The following is a 16,560-nucleotide window of genomic DNA, read 5'->3' on the forward strand; positions in this document are numbered from 1 at the left end:
TAAACTCCAACTCTTGGTGTAGACAGTGAAAGAGTGAAACAAGAATCAAACTCCCTTACACTGACTCTCCTTCTTTCTGCAGAGATGCCCCTTGGTATCTCTCGGCCTCCTTGGCTGCATATATCCAATGAGGGAGGTGAGGAAGCCCAGAACATTGTCCCTGGGCCTCATAGCTCTGATTTTATCTATCTGTCCAGTATATGCTTGTGGAAGATCTGTGACAGCAACATCCATAGAGGTGTGTGGTAGTCTGGTTAGAAAAGGCTTCCTGAACAATGTTGCATGGATCTCAAACCCAAGAAATTAGGTTTTATCCATTTACTAATGAGCAGAAATAGCGTGCTCATTATTCTGCTAAATTTAGCTCAGAACAATGAACTCTACATGACTGTTTGCTGCAGGGGACTGCCCTGTGCATTATGGGATCTCTCAAAGTGGCTCTGCTCTACTACGTGAATTCTGCCCTCAGTTTCAACAGCCAAAAATATCTCTGAACCATCCCAGGTGACCCATGGGGTGTAGAATCACCCCTGCTGAGAATCATTGGTCCAGAAGAAGAATCCCAGCCAGGCCTGGTTCTCCTTACAAGCGTGCCAGGTCTCCAAGAATGCTCTCCTCATGGACAGCTGCTCTCATTTTCCACTGAAGCTTGAACAATGTAAACACGGACTTAAAGAACAGCAGGAAGATGCTATGTCCACACTGGAAGAGTTTCCCACTTTCCGAGCTAGCAAGAACCTAGGTCACCTCAGTACAGCTTTTGTGAGCATCCCCCACTTTAGACACACAGGTGACACTAACCCTCACTGGCCTGCTTGTCAAAACAAACTCCACCCATATCCTTCACAAACCCACGTGGGGAAGCATCATTGTGGTCTATAGATAGGAAAGCTAAACTTGCCAAGCAACAATCGCTATCAAGCCATATACCACTCCTCAGTGCCAGGGCTGGCCCTTGGGTGCTGGGACCCGACAGGCCTTCTAGAACTGCAGCAAGTACATCTGGGCACTTGAGTAAAATATGTAGATCTGGGGGCAGTAACCTATATGTGCAATCTCAGCCCTCAGGAGGGCTGGCTTATCACTTGAGTCCTAAGAGTCAGTGTGACTGAGAGTAGAGCTAAACCTGTCTATTTGGATAACACTTCCTTTAAAAAGACTATTCCTTCAAGGTCACAAAACCTCCTCTATACAATTTGGCTCTCTGGCTTTGTCCTTGACACTTGAGACAGGCTATCCCACAAGGCCAAGTATTGTTCAAATGAGCAAGAGGAACTTAAAACTCAAGTATTTGTGGAACAGATGTGTGCATGAGCAAGCACGGGGGAACCAGAGGCTAAACATCCAAAGAAATGAAGGCCACTGACTTATCCCCAAGTCAGCGTAGGCTTGCTAGCTGTCTCTACTCCACATTGTCTATTTTAACCAGATTTTAGGTATAAAAAGCCAGTGTAACATGGGAAGAGACACCATCAGAGGCTAGTACCCCCTTGTCCCTGTGATGGGGAGGAAACAGAAGGCAAAGGCAGCCAGCACCTTTCTGAAGGGGGCACAGCCTGTTGAGTATACAGCTGGGCTATAAACCCAAGTCTAAGTTTGAACTCCATGAGCAGGCCGCCAAGAACTGAGCTGGGATTAGAGTTGCTCTAAGCCCGTTCTCATCCTCTTGCTCTCTGCCTCAAGAGAAGAGGATGAAAGAGGGTTCTTTCTACTTTCGATCTAAGGTATCTTTATGGGAGCTGATAAGAGTCTACAGTCATCCAGAATACGTTTTGGGTGCTCTTGTGTTATGGTTGAGAAACCAAGCAGGAAGTTTCTGAATTCTCATGGCCTCTTCCACTGAGGGTGGGGGTGGGGGAGCTGTTGGCAGAGCCGTTAGTAGGTAGGAATTAAGGAACTTGTTAGGAGGCCATAAAGACCTTCACCTTAAAACCATTTTAAAAATTTACACCACATTTTTATGAATCTAGAAATCTAGATCATTTATTGTACTAAGCCTCTCCTTCCAGAATGTCTAGTAAAATACTTGGAGAAAGGTATGAGGGGACGATGCTGCCGTTCAGAAACTTGATCCTAATCCTTGTCTCCTCCCGTGAGCCTTGTCTCCTCTGGTGTCAGCCCCTGGCATTCTCTGGGGATCTCCTCAGCAGACGTCTACTTGTGTTTTGATTAGAGCATCTCCTCCAAGAGAATGGGCTGTTTTGAGGAATCAGACTAGTGTACTTCAGAAGTGGAAAAGTGCATTCGGTGATGATGGCATCTGGCAGGACTTGAGGAAGCTTCCATTTCTGCAGGGTGATAGCTGTTATGTACCAACGTGCATCTGAGCTAGATAGCAGTGTTTATGTCCCAGTCACCGTTCTGAAGATAGCACTGCCTAAACCTGAGTCTAACGCAAGCAAATTGACTTGCCGTCAACCCACGAGCAAACTTGGTGTTCCTAGGTTCCTATTCCTGCATCTAAACTGATTCAGAGGCAAATTTGATGATCTCCCTATAACTCCCAAGAGTACTTTGGGGTATAGGTGCTTAAATAGGGAGCAGGTTTCTGGTCCATCACAAAGCCTTCGATACAGTTCATGGGCTGGAATGCTTGACGCACAGTCCTTTGCCCACAAAGATGCTGTGGTAAGGCCTGGAGCAGACTTTGAGAAGGCAGCCTAGGGCAAGTCAGTTTACATTTCCTCATCTTTATCTGTGAAACCTGGAACATACAAGGTGCCACATAGAGGGAAACATGAGATTGAATTCTTTGAACCCAGTAACAGAAACCTCATGGAACAAAAACCTATGATTAAAAGTCACACAATCGCCTTATGTTTTTCTGCCTTGTTGTCATGAGTTGGGCCTGGGATCACTTTGGATAACTTACAAACCAGTCACGTGTGCTGGGTTTTAAAACTTGTTTACAGTGGTTTATCCATAGCTCCTCAATGAAATGGCTTTACAGTTCCCAAGCCAGCTCAGACTCCACAGTGACAGAACTAGAAGGTGTTGACTCTCATGATGTGCCTTACCACCTCTCATTATGTATCCCAGCCCACAGAGCATGTGTTCCACCTGTCCCACAGAGAATGCCCTGTGTGAACAGAGCCTGACAATGAGACACAAGGGCTGGACTACCCTGTGGATCCTCTGTTCAGAGATCATGAGCTGTTGAGCTGTTTGAATACATGCCTACACACACACACACACACACACACACACACACACACACACACACACATCATTTCTGTGTGGACTGACCTGTATGGGGAAGCTGGCTCTGATTAAGTGCTTTTTCTAAGGGTCATCATGAGTGCTATGTGATGAGTTTATCGAATCCTCAAAATAACCTGTGAAGTAAGACAAGTGTCATCCCAGAACGAAAGGGTCAATTATCCAAGTCATAGGGATAGCAAGAGGCATCACTTGAATCCTTACTTCTGTCATGGTTAACAGAGCCCAGAAGCTGATGGCTGCAGGAACCTGTAGTACATCAGGAAAAGCTATGTGCTGATACCAGGGTACTAAAAGATCCCTTATGGCTATGTGTGGTGGTTTCTTCCCAACTGTGGATAGCCTTTGTAAATGGCCACTCTGATTATCTCTCCAAGGGGCCTTCTGTGTGAACATTTCTGACTGCCTTCCTATTTTAACTCTGCCTTCATCTCACTTGTGCGTTTGGGCAAGCTCATCTATCCTGATCACATCCATCCATCTCATGTTGTTTCTGACTTCAGACCTGCCTTTTAGCTCCCCATTGGGAATTGTCCCATGGCCAGCCCGCCAGCCTCACCCATCCCACCCAACCAGGCTGCCCTAGTAACATGCATATCAGCCAGCATATAATAGGCCTGTGATGAATGGCTAATGCATGGAAAATTGCAAAGCTCAATGAAGCATCGGCCACATTGATTGGATCTCATCTTCCAGATAAGTCTTTGCTGAGCCGTTGTCTTCTATCTCCCTGAAATTCCCACACTTGCTTTTCCTTCGGGTCCCATGGAGTCCTTATTTGTCTTCATTTTGTACTCTCTGTTTTCCTTTACTTTTAAAATAGTACTCGTGTTAGCATCATCTCCATAATGTACATACTTTAGAAGCAGGAGTCATGCTTTCTTCACCTGTATCCGACAAAGGGCCCAACAGTGTGATTTTCACACGCAGGCTGAGAGAGGGAGGGGGGATATCTTCCATAGCTATGAAGACAGAAATAAGAGTTGGTTGAAGTGCCTGTGGTCTGCAGAAGACTTTCACATACATGGTGCTGTTTCAACACAGTATGCTAAGGAGGCAGGATGTGGCCTCTTATGTCTTACTTCACTGTTGATGGTCACTCCTTTTAAGTCACAGAGTTATTCCTAAGATTCTAAACTTGAGGGCCAATTAACCCTTAACCCACAGTCATGACCTTCTCCTCCGTGCAACCTGGTAAACGTGGGTGAGGAAGGGACTTAGGGGGCCCTTGCACTTGGTCAGTTATGAAGTTTCTGATCTGTAACCTTAGGTGACACAGTCACTCACCTTTAGTGTCCATATTACCACGGGAGCCCTACCTGCAGCTCCTGGGAGTGGCTCATCTGTGTCAGGAGAGTGAGGTACTATACTTCCAGGGGTGCTTCAGGTTGCTATTTCCAAAATTCAAAACAAAACAGAACAAAACTACAGAGCTTATAAGACCCAAGGATCATTCGCTTGGAATCTGACAGAACTGCTTTAGACAAAGGCAGCTTCAACATCTAACAGGCAGCCTTCCTCCATCTGCAAAATAAAGATAACCCTCTTACTCATGGCACATGTGGCTTAAAAGGAGAAATTTAGCAGGGCTTGGCATGACTCCTGGTGCATAGAGATTAACCTAGTTTCTCTTTGTGTCCCCTTACTGTGCCTCTGTTTTTACTTGTTTCCACGTGTGCTACCATGACAGCAAACCCAGGGCCCAGATGAGACTCAGCTACATGGAAGACAGAAGAGAGACTACACAATGGCTGGAGCTGTGAAATGTGCACGGCCTTTTGCACACTGCCATTTGGGCAGCCTCGGGCCATCCCCGGTGCACAATATGATTGACAGTCAGTTGGGTCAGCAAGATTAGACCATCAGCATCCTTCAGCGTAATACCGGTTGTTAGACAGTTAACGCCCATTTGATACTATCTGTGTGAAATGTTGAGACACAGCAGCTTAAAGGCTTAGCTTCCAAAGGAGTGGCTAATGGAAAGGCATTTACTCGCAAGGGTGCAAAGGTGCTAGAGCAGGCGTGAACTCACTGCTGCTTCCTGAGATGGTTAGTCCTGACAGGGTGTCCTGCGGCACCTCTAAACAAAGGAGGGACGAAACCCACTTAAGTGGCCTTTACTTCTCTGTTAGAGAGCCCTGGGTATTGACAGAAATTGTTTGGGATGGCATTAACAAAATAGGCATATTGCCTTTTCTGATTGACAAGATTAAAATGGACATCAGTTACCTTTCAGTACGACTGAGAACTGCTGAGTGACGGCATTATAGAAGTATCCAGGTGAACTCTTGGCAGAGATCATGAAACACCTTCCCCTTGTCTTGTCTTCCCTATCCACAAAAAAAACAAACAAACAAAAAACAACAACAACAACAACAAAAAAAAAAGTCAAGGTTCAGGACATTGTGGGATATGTGACAAGTTTCCCATCTGCTACAGTATTCAGTTAGCTAAAATTATTTGTCTCTTTTATTATTATAGTAAGAGTACATCAGGTCAAAATAAAATGGTTAGGATTTCTTTAAGTAATTGTAAATAGCATGTCTACTTTTATACCTGCTACCTTGTTCTACCACTTAATTAAAAGACTTAGGACACACTCTTAAAATCTTATGTAAATAAAATGTACCCCTTAGGTTTGTCATGAAAATCTAATTAATGTCCAGCCATCCTGTCACTGTCTGTCACTGTTTCTCTATATCTGCTCCTGCTTTATCCACATTCAGGTTGGTAACACAGTCATCGGCCATGTGAGGACCTGGGTGTGGACTTGGCAAGATTGCCACATTTCTTGTTGGATAGAAGTTGTAATAGATAACCCTGATGGTCAGTTTGATTGGTTTCAGAAGCACCTAGGAAATTAGTAAAGTATACTTTTGGGTATGACTGTGTGGGCATTTCCAGAGAGGATTAACCAAGGCAGAATACAGTTCTTGACGAAGGGCAGCACTAAGCCCTGGGCTGGATTCCCATGGAATAATAGGGGGAAATGAGAGAACCAGCTAGGGAAGGCATTGATTGGCCTACTTCCTGGTCACTGTAATATGAGAGGCTCCCCTCCACCATATCTTATCCACTGTGGTAGACTGATGCCTCTGAACCCAAGAGCCAAAATAAATCCTTCCCTCTTTAAGATGTTTCATCAAGTACTTTGTCTCATCAACAGGAAAAAAAAAGACTAACACAGAAGTAGTAATATCTGCCTTCATGACGCTTGTATGGTATAAATATCAAATATAGAGAATGCTTAATACATATACATGCATCTGTTAGCAGCCAACATAATTACAGACTCTAGGATAATAATAAGGCCTCTGAAAGCATTAGAAATATATCTCTAGGAATAGCCATTCCTCATTCACTCAGCACCTATCTCAGGAGGGCTCGCTCTGTTCCAGACACAGTTTGGCACAGTGGATACAGATTTACAGTGTGCTGAGACACGCAACTGTTTCTCATGAGCTCTCAATCACTGGGGAAACGAGCCCATCCATTCCTCTGCACTTTCAAGTAAATCCATCCTCCTCTTCAGGACCCCCACTTACAGCTGTGGGGTGACTGTTTCATATCCCCTCAGATCAAACGGCCTCTCTGGGAACAGTGCTCCTGAGCAGCGAGTTGGCTGCCTCCAGCTTGAAAGGATGGAGCAGCAACTTTGTGTCACAACTTTTAAGTGTTGCGCCTGGTATCTCCATCCGCACATGGTAGACATAAACGAGGCTTCCAGATGGGCAGCTTTAGTGCCTGAGCTCTTTAAATTGCCAGGCTGCACTTCTAGGGAAGCCACATGAAAGAGTGCCATTTTGAAAATGAGCATTACCTCAAAAAGGATACAAACGAGGCATGTCATGCCAAAGGTGGCTCATCCTCCATTTACTGACATTGTGGTGACAGTTTGCCCAACATGTGACTGAACCTCTAACACTCACAGATGTCCTCTCTTGCCAGGAATGATATACAGCAAGCGAGCACAGTAGTGTATGCACACATGCACACACACACACACACTCACCATACACATATGTATTCACACATCTATGTGCTTAAAAGTTAAAGGACTGAGGACTTTGTCCTCAGTCAGTCTCTGGTATGAAGAACCGTTAGCTGGCCTCAGGGTCTGGCCATGACTGAGAGGAAGTTCCAGGTTCTCCTCACTGGAAAACCCCAGCCTGTGAGGAAGTTCCCTGTGCTATGTCTTGGATACCTAGATTCCAGGCTACAGACTCTAGAAGATACTCTCTCTAGCTATTCCAACAGTTCATAGCTTTCTCTCTCAGGAAAGATCATGTCCTCCTTACAGGTAGAGGCCCAGCCAAAGCTGGGTTTGGGTCTTTCTCTGAGGTCTAGAACAGTGCCCGACAGTAAGTATGTCCTCAGTGTTGGTTTTAATAACAGACGCAGTTAGCAGTGGCTCTGTGGGTCAGTGCACCTAAGTTATCATCTGCTAGATCATTCTCGGGGGCATAAAATAAATAGTCGGGTGATTTAATCAAGAAAAAACAGGAAGAAAGAGAAAGTGGCTTAGCACCTCTGGTATGGAGTCCCTACCTTGCCAACCAATAGCTGCTTCATAAACAGAGGTTCTTTATTTCTTCCATAGCCTTTTGCGCATCTTTAAAATGTCTACTTCTTGGCACAATCCTGAGACTCAATGAGATAATACTTGGAAAATGCTATGTATGCAAGAAGCTACTCTGAGCATTATCCACTGCTTCCACTTTCAATTTGGTTTGGGTTAGGGAAAAAAAAAAAAAGAGGATTATTTTCTTCTCTCAAACCAACAAGGGCTGGGAGGAAAGGATAGAAATCACATTTTCCAAAATGTTTTATGATTACATAAGAATTTAGATCTCTTAGGGTTTGCCATTTTCTCAGAGTAGCCTGCCCATGATGGGCCACATGGTCCTGTTATAATTGTGTGAGTTTTGCCTGCCACACTCAAAATATCCTGTGATACAAGCAATGCAGAGCCAAGTAAATCAAGGATGAGCAACTGAGACTCAGAGTCTGAAGATGTCCCAGGGTCACCCTTGAAGGTATGTGGTGCCTCCTCCCCTTGTCTGTCCCCTCTGCCTACAAAGCTGCATTTGCTCTCCTGGGCCCCTTTGTCAGGCATCTCTTCTAAAATTATTTTTGTCACAAATACACACCCAGCCTGCCTTCTAGGTGAGGGCATAGCTTACCAGAATTTTACCTCCATAAAAATGATTAAAACAGCCAAACTGCAATTCTACCACACTGATAAATCTTTAGTATCCACAAGAAATGTAATTCGCTTTCATTACAAAACAGGTTTAGAGTAGGCAGGCCTGACTCTCACCCTGACTTGGATCTTCACCAGGTCAGGGGGCATTGAGAAGCCCTTGTGAGCATTGTGCATCCTGGGCAAGGTTGTGGGTGGGAATGAAGGGGGCATATGAAGCCCTGCCCTCCTCCCAACTCATGGCAAGATGTGGGTGTGTTTACTGTTTAGGTAAATTAAGGGAAGATTTGTGCCTGGGTGACACCTGCAGGCCAGTGTGGTCCAGGTCCAAAATCCCTGTTCTGGCTCTGACCAGCATTACCTTGATGCTCTGCTGTAACCCAAGACTGGAAAAGGATTGTTCCCTGAGGTGACTATGGGAATGCTTGTTTTCTCCCTTGCAGAGATATTTCATTGGAGCATTTTTTCCGAGCATGTGCCGGACCTCACTTAGCCTCCAGGTGGAACACTGCCCAAGCAGGATAAGAATGTTGGCATTTATTGCTTGATCACCAAGGGAATGTAGCTTCCTTTACTGCTTCTCCAGCCCATACCCCTTTGGCAGAATTTTCCTACGAGGCAGTGGATGGAAGATGAGTCACACCCCTGTATTCATTTTCTCATTCTTACTGAATTTGAGAGCTCTTGAGAGTGATGGGGTGGAGCACTGAAGTATAGAGCCCCAGAAATACCTAGGTCCATGGGTCATCAGAGAGGCCCTGTGAGGTGCACAATAGCGTTCTGATTTTGGAACGGGAGAAGTGAGTGCCTGGAATAGCTAAGCAGTTACTTAATGCCATGGGAACAAGACACAGTGAAGGCTTGGTTGCTAGGACTCATTTATCTGAGCCTAAGGCCCTTGCTCCTGAGCACTGTAGGTTCCAGCTGCTGCTTTCTTCTTCTTCTTCTTCTTCTTCTTCTTCTTCTTCTTCTTCTTCTTCTTCTTCTTCTTCTTCTTCTTCTTCTTCTTCTTCTTCTTCTTCTTCTTCTTCTTCCTCCTCCTCCTCCTCCTCCTTCTTCTTCTCCTCCTCCTCCTTCTTCCTCCTCCTTCTCCTTCCCCTCCTCCTCCTCCTCCTTCTTCTTCTTCTTCCTTCTTCTTCTTCTTCTTCTTCTTCTTCTTCTTCTTCTTCTTCTTCTTCTTCTTCTTCTTCTTCTTCTTCTTCTTCTTCTTCTTCTCCCTCCTCTTCCTTCTCCTTCTCCTCCTTCCTCCTCCTCTTCTTCATTTTCTTTTTCTTCTATTTATTTACATTTCAAATAGTGTCTGTCTCCCTTCCCAGTCTCCCCTCTGCATTCCCCATTCAGTCCCCCTTTGCCTCTAAGAGGGTGCTCACTCACCCACCTACTCACTCCTGCCTCACCCCTCTAGCATTCTCCTTCACTGGAGCAACAAGCCTCCACAGGACCAAGCGCCTCCCCTAAGGCAATCCTCTGCTACATATGTAGCTGGAGCCATGGACCCATCTATGTATATCTTTTGGTTGGTGGTTTAGTCCCTGGGAGCTCTGGGGTGGGTGTGGGGGGGGGGGTCTAGTTAGTTGATGTTCTTCCCATGGAGTTGCAATCCCCTTCAGCTCCTTCAGTTCTTCCCCTAACTCTTCCTTTGGGATCCCCGGGCTCAATCTAATGTTTGGCTCTGCATATCTGCATCTGTATTAGTCAGGTACTGGCAGAGTCTCTCAGAGGACAGCTCTACCAGGCTCCTGTCAGCAAGCACTTCTTGGCATCAGCAATATGTCAAGGTTTGGTGTCTGCAGATGGGATAGATCCCAAGGTGGGGCAGTCTCTGGATGGCCTTTCCTTCAGTCTCTGCTCCATTTCTTGTCCCTGTGTTTCCTTTAGACAGGAACAATTCTGGGTTAACAATTTTGAGGTGGGTGGGTAGCCCCATCCCTCAACTGGGGACCATATCTATCTACTGGAGGTTGTGTCTACAGGTTCATTCTCCCCTCTGTTAGGTATTTAAGCTAATGTCATCCCTGTTGGGTCCTGGCTTCCCTGGTGTCTGGGACTTTCTAGTGCTCCCCCAGCCCTGTTCCCTATCCCCACCCCACACTGTGACTTATTTTTATTCATTTTTCTGACCATCTGGATTTCTCTCCTATCTCTTCCCATACCTGATCCTGTCCCCCCCCCTTTTCCTCCCCCTTCTCTCTCCCTCCCAGGTTACTCTCTCCCTTTACTCCCAGGATTACTTTGTTCCCACTTCTAAGTAGGATTGAAGCATCTACACTTTGGTCTTCCTTCTTGTTAAGCTTCTGTGAGTTAAGTCGTAAAATTTCTGAGCTTTTAGGCTAATGTTGAATGAATGAATGAATGAATGAATGAATACATACCATGTGTGTCCTTTTGTGTCTGGGTGACCTCACTCAGGATGATATTTTCTAGTTCTATCCATTTGTCTGTGAATTTCATGAAGTCATTGTTTTTGAATAGCTGTGTAATACTCTATTGTGTAAATGTACCACAATTTCTGTATCCATTCTTCCACTGAGGGGCATCTTGGTTGTTCCCAGCTTCTGACTATTATAAATAAGACTGCTATAAACATAGTGGAGCATGTGAATCTCAGGGTCATTTTGATTTGCATTTTCCTGATGACTAAGGATGTTGAACATTTCTTTAAGTACTTCTAAGCTATGTGAGATTCCTCAGTTGAGAATTCTTTATTTAGCTCTGTACCCCATTTTTAAATAGGGTTATTTGGTCCTCTGGAGTCTAACTTCTTGAGTTCTTTGTATATTTTGTATATTAGCCCACTATTGAGTATAGGGTTGGTAAAGATCTTTTCCAAATCTGTAGGTTGCTTTTTTGTTCTATCGACAGTGTCCTTTGCCTTACAGAAACTTTTCAATTTTATGAGGTTCCCATTTGTCAATTGTTGATCTTCGAGCCTGAGCCATTGGTGTTCTGTTCAGGAAAATTTCCCCTGTGCCCATGTGTTCGAGGATCTTTCCAACTTTCTCTTGTATTAGATTCAATGTATCTGATTTTATGTGGAGGCTGGAGGCCCTTGATCCGAACTTGAGCTTTGTACAGGGAGATAAGAATGGATCAATTTGCATTCTTCTACATGTTGACCACCAGTTGAGCCAGCACCATTTGTTAAAAATGCTGTCTTTTCATCTAGAGACTGCCATGTCCAGGGATCCATCCCATAATCAGCTTCCAAACGCTGACACCATTGCATACACTAGCAAGATTTTGCTGAAAGGACCCTGATATAGATATCTCTTGTGAGACTATGCCGGGGCCTAGCAAACACAGAAGTGGATGCTCACAGTCAGCTATTGGATGGATCACAGGGCCCCCAATGGAGGAGCTAGAGAAAGTACCCAAGGAGCTAAAGGGATCTGCAACCCTATAGGTGGAACAACATTATGAACTAACCAGTACCCCGGAGCTCTTGACTCTAGCTGCATATGTATCAAAAGATGGCCTAGTCAACCATCACTGGAAAGAGAGGGCCATTGGACTTGCAAACTTTATATGCCCTAGTACAGGGGAACGCCAGGGCCAAAAAGTGGGGGTGGGTGGGTGGGAGGGTATGGGGGACTTTTAGGATAGCATTGGAAATGTAAATGTGGAAAATACCTAATAAAAAAAAAAGAAAAAAAATGCTGTCTTTTTTTCCACTGGATGGTTTTGGCTTCTTTATCAAAGATCAAGTGACAGTAGCTGTGTGGGTTCATTTCTGAGTCTTTGATTCTATTCCATTGATCTTCCTGTCTGTCTCTGTACCAGTACAATGCAGTTTTTATCACTATTGCTCTGTAGTACAGCTTGAGGTCGGCGATGGTGATTCCCCAGAAGTTTTATTGTTGAGAAGAGTTTTCACTATTCTGGGTTTTTTTGTTATTCCAGATGAAGTTGAGAATTACTCTTTCTAGCTCTGTGAAGAGTTGAGTTGGAATTTTGATGGATATTGCATTGAATTTGTAGATCGCTTTTTGGTAAGATGGCCATTTTTACTGTGTTAATTCTGCTGATCCATGAGCATGGGAGATCTTTCTATCTTCTGAGGTCTTCTTTGACTTTTTTCTTCAGAGACTTGGAGTTCTTATACTTTATCACAGTACTAGAGAGACAAACAACAGGGACTGGCTCTAATTGGTTTTGCTCGTGTTTAAATTCTTCCAGACTTTGTCACTGTCGTTGTGTGACCCAAAATGTTTGTGCTCCACCCCACCTCCATGCTAAGGCCTTGCTCCACCACTGAGTCCTAGCCCCTAGAATGGTGGCTAGTAAAGGTGGCCACTCAGTATGAGCAGGCTGGTCTTTAACTGCCACCCTTCCTGCTATGTCCTTGTGATTCTGAGGAAGAAGACCTTTTCAGAAACCAGCCCTTGTGCCATGTTACCGTCCCTCTTTCCTTAAGCCTGGGGTCCTTTGAGGTCAGATCCTATACCATCTGCCACCACCTGTCGCAGGCCAGGTACTCAATTTAAGATGCTTGAACAGAGGAAAAAGTAAAGGTCACCAAGGCTACCTTGCATAGCTGTCCCTGTGTGCACCAGCTGGCTCCAGGCAGGAATTTTCCATCTGATTCTCTCTGTTTTGTCAGAACTGGAAATGAGACTGGGAAAACCGGTTTCCATGAATGAGCTTCCGAAGAGGTCGGATTCTGTTATGGAATTCGTACAGTTTTTAAAAAGCAATAGGGAGCATGCATATCACTTAACCACATGACTCAGGGATGCAGGGAAGGGTAAGAGGAAAGGACTGCCTGCCCTTCTCTCCTCAACCCTTCAGCCTTCAGCTGGCATTGCCACATCTTCTTCCATTTCCCCTGCAACCCATCATGATGTTTATTCTTTCACTCACTCATTTAGATGTCCAACGGTCACAGGGAATGTTTAAGTATTAAGACAGGGGTTCTTCCGTGTCCCCAAGAATGTAAATAGCATATCACAATCTCCCCGTAAATACCACGTGCCAGGACACTGCAGAGATAGAGAGAAGGAAGAGCTTGATGAGCATGCACATCAGTAGGTGTGGCTGTCCTTTGAGCCTTTGAGAAGAATGTTCTTATGTTGCCCGGAGTCATCTCCTGTCCAGGGTCATTCCTCTAGTTCCATCAATCATTCTGCCCTGACCTGATTTTTAGTTCTCAGTGACCAGGTCTCTTTGATGTCAGTGAATGGCAGTTTATGTGAAGCCTCATAGCATCTAGTTATCTAGTTCTCAGCTTATTTCTGGATGTTCCGGTGAACTTAGTAACGTAGAAATGAAGGCAGGCAGCTCCTCCCTCTTTAGCAAAAAAAAAAAAAAAAAAAAAAAAAAAAAAAAAAAAAAAAAAAGACTCGAAGGCATGAATGTCTTTAATGTCACTGAGATTTTTTTTTCATACCATTCTTCCCCAATGACTCAGTAGAGCGACAGTTTGCAACCTGTGGGTCACGTCCCCTTTGACAGACCTCTATTCTCCAAAAACACACATATATCACAATTCGTAACAGTAACAAAATTACAGTTTTGAAGTAACAGTGAAAATAACTTTATGGTGGGGGGGGGGGTCACCACAACATGAGGAACTGTGTTAAAGGGTCACAGCATTAGGAAGGCTGAGGACCACGGAGGCAGAGAGTGCTATGGGATATGGTACCATCCCTATGTGCAGGAAGAAGACCCCTTCCTCATACCAGCCCCATCATACTTCCCTCCAGATTTATTTTAAGTCTGCAAGTTTCAGGGGATGGTGGAGATCTTTCAGATAAGGCACATTATAAAAGAGGTATTAGATAACACTCACATCCCTGAAACCATTACCCATAGGGTGATAAGCACAAGCAAACTCAAGTCAAGGCCTGCTGCTTCTCGTGGAGGGGCACCTGCCTTCTTCCTCCATTGTGCATGCTCTCCGTTTTAATTTTCTATCCAGTGAGCCTCTTCCTAATATATTGAATTTAAAGACATCATTATTACTGCAATTTGGCGTCTTTGCACCACGTGCCTGTTGTGATAAGAGACTGACTTGAAAAACCCAAATGTGAACCTTATTTTGTCACCTAGCTAATTGTGTACGCTTGGGAAGATCCATTAGGCTCTTAAAATGTCTACTGAAAAATACTGCTAACAGTAGAATAGGCATAGAAAATACAGAAACCTACAGATGATGTGCATACAGATACGGCAAAAGTTGTAATGAACCCAGGAAGAAAATGTTTAACTCTACCAAGAGTAAAAGGTGATAGAAGAACTTTAAACGTGATACCATTGAGCAGGTTCTTCTCAGCAGTGAGTGCAGGTAAATTCATATTATCCTCTGTGATGATAGATGTAGATCTCTTAGGATGAGTTTCCTAGGTGTGCTGGTTGGATTTTGTCAACGTGACACATATCTAGACATCTGTGAAGAGGCAACACTAATTGAGAAAATGTCCCCATTAAGATTGGCCTGTTGGCAAGTATATATGGCATTTTCTTCATTAGTGATTGCTATGACAGGGCCTAGCTCACTATGGTTGGTGGAGTCACCCCTCAGCCGGTAGTCCTAGCTAGTATAGGAAAGCAGGCTGGGAAGGCCACGAGGAGCAAGCCTGTTAGCAACAGTTCTCCATGGTCTTTACTTCAGTTTTTGCCTACAGGTTCCTGCCTTGAGTTCCTACCCTGACTTCCCTTAATAATGGACTGTGGTGTGGAATTATAAGCTGAAATAAACTCTTTTCTCCCCAAGTTGCTTTTGGTAATGGTTTATCACGGCAACAGAAGCCCCAACACACTAGGTGGCTACCTGCATGTATATTTTGCACAGGCTTTACCTGAGGAAGTAACTCCACTTATTGTTTTCAGCCTAGAGAATAATCATAACGATATGTAAAGGTATGTAAGGACATTCATCTCAGTGTCCTTATAAACAATGAAAAGTTGGGTCCAACCTAAATATTAAATGCAACCACTAAAAACAAAACAAAATGAAACGCAAGGTTTAAAAAAAGTGAGGGCAGAATGAGAATTCCCATATGTGTCTTACAAGAATGTGGTACAGAGGCTGCTGGGGCAGTAGAAATAAAGAGATGAGAGAAGAAGAGAGGGGAGGAAGGAAGGAAGGAAGGAAGGAAGGAAGGAAGGAAGGAAGGAGAAATTAGGAAGTGAGAGGAAAAAAGAAGATAGAGGGAGGGAAGGAGGGAGGGAGGGAAAAAAGAAGGCAGAAAGAATCAGGGAACACCCAGCAGATGCACTTGTCATTAAACTTGATGACCTGTGTTTGATCCCATTTGGAGAAAAGAGAAAACTGACTCTCTGAAGGTTGTGGTTTGACCTACACACACACACACACACACACACACACACACACACACACACACACACACAGGTAAAGAGCTCACTGAGCCTGTTCTGAAGCTCAGTTGAGCTGAAGTGAGCCTTCTTATACTGCCTCCCAGAGCTCAGGTCCCCTTGACACACATCATGTATACATCAGGACCACGAGCTGTGCATCTATCAGAGCGGAGCCGGCCTCTTGTCATAGATGACTGAGTTACCAACATCTCCAAACCTGCTGGCCATGGGAGGGTTCCTTTCTTCTCTACTGCAAACCCAGGATGCCTCTGCCTTCCAGCACGACTCCGATCGCTTTGTCAAACAAAGCATGAACGCTAGGAGTTTCCTGACATTCTCATAACTATGAGCATATGATTTGCAGTTCATATTGAATAACGATGTAAGAAATCTGCCAAGAACACTCTGAGTACTGTTTCCAGTGCTGGTTCCTAACCAGTCACAGCTGCCTCACCACAGAAAAAGAGCACAACAGCGGGCCACGGCGAGGTTCTCAGGCCTGCAAAGTTTGTATTGAGTTACTAGGAGCCATTCTAGTAGGGAAGTCACTCTCCTGGAAAGCATTTAAGATGACTAAAGCTAAGGGTTTAATGTTCTAATGAAAAAACGTGTCAATATTTAAATCAAAACGTGTGAACACTGAGTGCTTTTACATATGCGTGCTGCAGAGGTTTTAAGGCAGCCTTTGGCTCTCCAGACAGGAATCAAGTAGATAGATGCAGTGTTAAAATTCCGAACGATGACAAAGAAAAACATGGAGTAATTGCTTCACTCAAAAGCCTGCCGGGAGATTAATTGCCTCCGAGATGGATTTTATGCAC

The 16,560-nt window shown here is 44.5% G+C and overlaps 1 protein-coding gene and 1 long non-coding RNA gene across 3 annotated transcripts in view; one reads left to right on the forward strand and one right to left on the reverse strand.

The window, feature by feature from the left end:
* Positions 1-16,560, forward strand: part of Ror1 (receptor tyrosine kinase-like orphan receptor 1) — a 349,016-nt gene that overhangs the window by 281,905 nt on the left and 50,551 nt on the right. The window lies entirely within an intron of this gene.
* On the reverse strand, positions 1,449-15,766 carry Gm35760. Of its 2 annotated transcripts, none has more exons than XR_376466.4 (3): positions 12,948-15,766; positions 5,449-5,549; positions 1,449-4,743 (listed from the first exon to the last, which is right to left on the reverse strand). It is a non-coding gene; the product is annotated as a predicted gene, 35760 (long non-coding RNA). The 2 variants fall into 2 exon arrangements; XR_376467.4 differs by having other exon boundaries at positions 2,635-2,704; positions 3,247-5,549.

This window comes from Mus musculus, chromosome 4, assembly GCF_000001635.26.
Source record: "Mus musculus strain C57BL/6J chromosome 4, GRCm38.p6 C57BL/6J".
NCBI classification, from domain to species: domain Eukaryota; kingdom Metazoa; phylum Chordata; class Mammalia; order Rodentia; family Muridae; genus Mus; species Mus musculus.